This window comes from Papaver somniferum, chromosome 2 (genome assembly GCF_003573695.1).
Source record: "Papaver somniferum cultivar HN1 chromosome 2, ASM357369v1, whole genome shotgun sequence".
NCBI lineage: Eukaryota > Viridiplantae > Streptophyta > Magnoliopsida > Ranunculales > Papaveraceae > Papaver > Papaver somniferum.
In genome coordinates this window covers 171,396,513-171,403,388 of record NC_039359.1, presented here as the reverse complement: position 1 = coordinate 171,403,388, position 6,876 = coordinate 171,396,513, and the positions used below count along the sequence as shown (strand labels likewise).

The 6,876-nt window shown below is 39.0% G+C and overlaps 1 pseudogene; it reads left to right on the top strand.

The window, feature by feature from the left end:
- Positions 1 to 362: 362 nt before the first annotated feature.
- On the top strand, positions 363 to 4,675 carry LOC113349782 (annotated as a pseudogene).
- The last annotated feature ends 2,201 nt before the right edge of the window (positions 4,676 to 6,876 follow it).

The following is a 6,876-nucleotide window of genomic DNA, read 5'->3' as shown; positions in this document are numbered from 1 at the left end:
CAAACTATGTTTTCCAGTTTCCATTTTCAATCATCAAAACAAGAAACATGTTTTGAGTTAGTCTTACTGAAGTTGATTAAGTGCCGTCTCCACTCTCCAATAATCACACTTACTTTGGTAAAAGAAGAGACAAAGAATAGTAAAAAATGCAGAAAGTAACACATGGGGTACAGTAAATGATTTAATCCAGCCCCACATCAGATCAATAGAATAATCCCTAACGGCCACTAGATCCCTCCTAGAATTACCCCTCTTTCTCTGTTTTCATTTTTGTCTAATAAATAAATAAATAAAATATTCTAGGGAGAAGAGAAGTTTTGGTCAAGAGGACAGAGAAAACAAAGTAATAACACCATAAGATATGGCACATTGGCAAACACACTTCACTCTCTCTCTTTCTCTTCTTTTGGTTGCTAACTTACGCTCTCACTGCACACTTCTGTAGTTTGCAGCAGCAGCAGCAATAACAACAGCAACAGTAACAGCAAGTAGCAACACATGAGTCCTTCCAAGAATCCAAAACCCTAAAAACTATGCCCTAAATAAACACTTTCACCGCTTTGGCTTCTCATTTTCACTCCATCTTTACAATGAAACCTCTTCTTCTGCTTCTTCTTCACCGCCATCATCTTTTTCTGTTTCTCTTAACAATCACTGCTGCTACTTTTAGCTTATCCTACGCACAGCAAAAGAACTACTCCTTGATAGAAACAGAAGCTCTAACATCTTTCAAACTTAACTTGCATGATCCATTAGGTATATTAAGCGGTTGGGATAAATCAATACCAGTATGTGATTGGAGAGGTGTAGTTTGTTATCAGAACCGAGTTCGTGAACTTCGTTTACCTCGTTTTCAACTCACTGGTAAACTCACTGATCATCTTTCTAATTTAACCGAGTTACGTAAACTCAGTCTTCGTTCTAATCGTTTTAATGGAACCATTCCTGTTTCACTCGCTAAATGTACTCGTTTACGTGCTTTGTTTCTTCAGTATAATTCATTCTCTGGTAAACTTCCATCCGAGATTTCTCATTTAAATGATCTTCAAGTGCTAAACGTTGCTCAGAATTTTTTATTCGGTGAAATTTCTAGCGATCTTCCTTTGAATCTCAGATACCTTGATCTTTCTTCAAATTCATTTTCTGGTGAAATCCCTAAAAATTTATCTAAAAATACTAAACTGCAGTTCATTAATTTATCATTCAACAAGTTCAGTGGAGGAATCCCTGGGAATTTTGGTTCCCTTCAACAACTCGAATATCTTTGGTTAGATTGGAATTTGTTAGAAGGAACATTACCCTCAGCATTAGGAAATTGTTCCTCATTAATGCATTTGAGTGTACAGGGAAATGCTATTCGTGGTTTAATTCCATCTGGTTTTGGTGAGCTTCCAAACTTCAAGATATCTCTTTCGCATAACAATTTATCTGGTTCCATTTCTTCGTCTTTGTTTTGTAATGTTTCATTTAATCCTCCGTCTTTACGAATCGTACAGTTAGGGTTTAATGCATTTACTGACATTGTTCCACCCAAGGAGTCAAGATTTTTTAGTGTATTACAAGTTTTAGATCTTCAAGAGAATCAAATTCAAGGTGTGTTTCCCTCTTGGTTAATGAATATTTCAACATTAACAGTTATTGATCTTTCAAGAAATTCCTTCTCGGGTACTTTGCCGATCCAAGTCGGCAATCTGTTAAAATTGGAAGAGTTGAGAGTAGCTAATAATTCATTGACTGGAACTATACCATTAGAGATTCAAAAATGTAGCTCTCTAAGTGTAATTGATCTTGAAGGAAATAATTTCTCCGGTGGAATTCCTGCATTTTTAGGGGGAAAAAAGTCTACAGATGTTGGCTCTTGGTGCAAATAATTTCTCCGGTTCAATCCCAACTAGTTTTGAAAATCTTTCTCAGTTGCAAATCTTGAATCTCAGAAAGAATGAGCTGACAGGGAATGTACCTGAAGAAATATTGAGTTTGAGGAATTTGACTACTTTGAATCTCAGTGGAAACAAATTCTCGGGTGAAGTCCCATCAAATATTGGAGATTTACGGGGTGTAATGGTTTTGAATTTGAGTGACTGTGGTTTTTCAGGGAAGATTCCTTCAAGTATTGGAAATCTGTTGAGTCTCACTACTCTTGATTTAAGCAAGCAAAATCTTTCAGGGGAGGTACCATTTGAGCTTCCTGGATTACCAAATCTTCAAGTAATTTCTCTTGAAGAAAATAATTTGATTGGTAATGTCCCGGAAGGTTTAAGCAGTTTATTGAGTTTAAGGTTTCTTAATTTGTCATCAAATCAGTTTAGCGGTGAGATTCCTGCAACTTATGGGTTTCTTCGGTCATTACTTGTTCTTTCTCTTTCAAAGAACCGTATTTCAGGTAAAATTCCTGAAGAGATTGGTAATAGTTCTGAGCTACAAGTACTTCAACTTCGTTCAAACAGTTTAAGTGTGACATTCCGGATGATCTTTCTCGTCTATCTCATTTGAAGGAGCTGGATTTGGGTGAGAACAATTTCACTGGTGATATTCCAGAAGGTTTATCTGAGATCTCTACTCTGACTTCTCTATCAGTAGATGAAAATCATCTTTCTGGAGTTATACCGAGTTCTCTATCCAACCTCACGAAGCTTAACGTTTTGAATCTCTCTTCAAATAATTTGAGTGGGAGCATTCCATAGGCCTAACCAACATATCTAGTTTGAAGTACTTCAATGTTTCTAAGAATAACCTTGAGGGTGAGATTCCGGCAATCTTGGTTCTAGATTCAATGATCCTTCTTTATATAAGAATAAAAATTTATGCGGTAAGCCTTGGAGAAGGAATGTGAGAATGACAAAATCGTCAACAAAAGGAAGAAGAAGCTGCTTGTGTTGGTAGTAGTTGCCATAGCAGGAGCTTTTCTTGTTTCTTTGTGCTGTTGCTTTTACATCTTCAGTCTCTTACGTTGGCGTAAAAAGCTTAGAGATGCAGCAACAGGAGAGAAGAAGAAAAGTCCTGCACGTGGGAGTTCAGGAACAGAAAGTCGTGGTAGTGGAGAAAATGGAGGTCCAAAGCTTGTCATGTTCAATAGCAAAATCACCTATGCAGAAACAGTTGAAGCAACTAGGCAATTTGATGAGGAAAATGTTCTAAGTAGAGGAAGATATGGATTAGTTTTCAAGGCATGTTACCTAGATGGAACAGTTCTATCAATTCGGAGATTACCAGATGGGTCACTCAATGAAGGGCTGTTTAAAAAAGAAGCTGAGTTACTGGGCAAAGTGAAACATAGGAATTTGACTGTTCTCCGAGGATATTACGCAGGACCCCCTGATGTTCGTCTTCTCGTGTATGATTACATGCCTAATGGGAACCTAGCTACATTACTTCAAGAAGCATCCCATCAAGATGGGCATGTTCTAAATTGGCCTATGCGACATCTGATTGCACTTGGGGTTGCACGAGGGATATCATTTCTACATTCAACAACAATGGTTCATGGTGATGTTAAGCCACAAAACGTTCTTTTCGATGCAGATTTTGAAGCCCATTTATCTGATTTCGGGCTAGATCGCTTAACAATTGCTACATCAGCTGAAGCTTCATCATCAACACCCACAGTTGGGACACTAGGATACGTATCACCCAAAGCCGTATTAACAGGTGAAGCTACAAAAGAAGGAGATGTTTACAGTTTCGGAATAGTATTGTTGGAACTCTTAACCGGCAGGCGACCTGTTATGTTTACTGAAGATGAAGACATAGTGAAATGGGTGAAGAAACAATTACAGAGAGGTCAAATATCAGAATTACTCGAACCAGGTCTACTCGAGCTTGATCCAGAATCATCTGAATGGGAAGAATTCTTATTAGGAGTTAAAGTAGGTTTACTATGCACAGCACCTGATCCTCTTGATCGGCCATCAATGGCTGATATTGTTTTCATGCTAGAAGGTTGTCGGGTCGGACCTGATATTCCTTCCTCAGCTGATCCCACTTCTCAGCCATCCCCAGCATAAGAGACGCGTTAGTTACATTGCAATCCCTTCATGTTGCATATCCCGTTGCTCCCACTTAAGGAGAAGCCGCTCTTGTAACCCCATCTGTTTCATTTTTGAATGCTCAATTTATTTTTTCTGAATCCTTTCACTTTCTTCCAAGAAGGTCTTGTAACCCCATCTTTTTCACTTTGCCATATTAAGTGGGTCCAAGAAGGTCAACTTGTTTATTGTAGTCAACTGTTCGTGTGGGGTAACAACGGCAGTGAACTCGGTCCCAGTCCAGAAGCTATTTTATTTATTTTATTTTATTTTTGGCGCCAGAGAAGATACTAAGTCTCGAGGCTCCACGTGGCAGTATCGTAGAAGAGAGAGAAAGTAGCCGTTGTTAAATTCTTTCACAAGTGGAAGGCCAGTGTCAGCAAAGTAGGTAGGACGTAATGGAAAACTCTAGCCATGGGACAAATGTTATTGTCCAGACATGTGACAATAAATCTTGACCTTTAATCATTCTACCAGTTACTAATTCCGATGCTAGAATCGTTCCTGTTTCAACTCATTAAGATTGTGCCACTGCATGTCCCAAATTTTTACAAGGCCTGCTGTCCAGCTGTAGACGCTCCCGGACATAATTCTCCCTGTCTAGGGCAAACTCATATAGCCAGAGACCAGAGTGCGTCGTTCAAGGTGAAGAAGAAGAAAAAAGAAGAGATGGAGTATCAAAATCCGTGACATTGTCGGAACGGCTTTAAAGTTGATCAATTTTTAAGGAAAGTGAATAGAGTGGGAGAGAATCTGGGCGTGTTGCCTTGTTGTTGATGTCGTCTCAATGTTAATGAAATGGAATTCTACTATAAATGGGGCACGTGGTATGAGCTGTGAGTCCCTAAGTTTTATACTCTGGTATTAAATTAAATAGTTGTAGTACTTAGAGGAGATCACGTATTGACGATGCTAATGGAGTTATAACGGGCAGCAACTCGTAAATCGCATGCATATTTTATGCTGTTGCTGCTGCTGGCCCCGCGAGGGAATATGAGGAAGAGAGAGAGAGCAGTGATTGCAATTGTTAGCTTCACAGAGATTTCTGAGAGCGAGTTCAGTGGGACCTAAATCGAATTGATTTTGGTCAGGATTCGTAGATACTGTGACGTACATTGAAATGTCACAGCTAACTACTGTAAGGTTATGAGAGATAGTGATGACATGAAATGTCATGCGTCTGTGTAACAGTCTTGATTGCTCGCTGCCGGCCACCCATCCTCCGAAAATGCTAGGGAGCCCCCGTTAGGGGTACACATACCCTACCCATATCCGTCAACCCTATCCTATCCGCCAGTTTTTTAACCGTATCCTATCGTATCCATTATTTAACGGGTAGGATGGCGGGTGAAGATTTTCTTAACCGCCAATAAACGGGTAGGGTGGCGGATAAAGCTCGAAATTATCCTATCCTACTGGTTTTCGAGCAATTCCTACTAGGGATGCACATACCCTACCCATACCCGCCAACCCTATCCTACCCGCCAGTTTTTTAACCGTATCCTACCCTATCCACTATTTAGCGGGTTGGGTGACGGGTAAAGATTTTCTTAACTGCCAATAAACGGGTAGGGTGGCGGGTATAGGCCATATCCTACCCAACCTACCCGTTGTGCAGCCCTAGCCCCCGTTTTTATAACCCAAAACTTTGACATAGCTATGTGTCGAGTTTTCATTGGTCCATTCTTAAAACGGATTCCCTGTATTTTCAGGTGGGGCAGGATGAGATAGAAAATCAACGGTGGATGTTGATAACACATAGTGGTGTCAAAGCTTGGGTATAAAAGCCGGGACAGAAAATGTGAGTTTGTGTGTTTAAAGTTGTGTCATCTTGAGTGGAATAAGAAATTTTTTCTAAAATAATGGGAATTTTAGTGGATTAAATCTTATTATGTGCAATTTTTAGGGGAGTTGCACCGTTTTGGAGATTTTAGGGGGTTAGATTTAGCGTCAGGCGACTCAGGTTAGTGAATCCTTGACTCCGACCCTATCTGTAATTGTTACACGGCTTGGACAGTACCAGGACCAGATGGTTTTCAAGCGAGATTTTATCAAGTTTGTTGGGATGAAGTTGCAGATGATTTGGTGGATATGGTACAATATTTTTTCAGTCAGGTTAAATACTTAAGCAGTTTAACTTTATGTATCAAGTATTAGTTCAAAAGAAATTGTGTGTTGAAACACCAACAGATTTAAGACCGATTAGCTTATGTGACATTACTTATAAAGTGATTTCAAATATTTTGGCTAATCTATTAAAGGAGTTGCTTCATAAAATTATTTCTCCTTGGCAAGATGCTTATGTACCTGGGAGGAATATCATTGATAATATTATTATAGCACATGAGGTTATTGATTATATGAAAAGAACTAAACTTTTTCCAGCGACAGTTGCTATCAAATTGGATATGGCGAAGGCATTTGATCGTATGGAATGGGGGTTCATCATTAAAGTTATGCAATGCTTAGGTTTTTCTGACAAATGGTGCTCACTAATTCAACAATGTATCAGCACAACATCTATTTCTCTTTTATTAAATGGATCTCCTACTTCGTCGTTTAGTCCTACAAGAGGCATTCGTCAAGGTGATGCTTTATCTCCATATATATTCATTATGTGTATGGAAGCATTCAGTAGAATGTTGCAGGCAGCTGAATATCGGGGTTTAATCAAACCTCTAAAGCCAGCCAGAAAAGGACCAAGTATTTCTCATCTTTTCTTCGCAGATGATTGCATTTTATTTTCAGTAGCTTCAGTCAACTCCATTTCTAATCTGATGCACATTATATCTCAATTTTGTGTTTTTTCGGGGCAGATGGTAAATCTCAATAAGTCTAGCATTCATTTTAG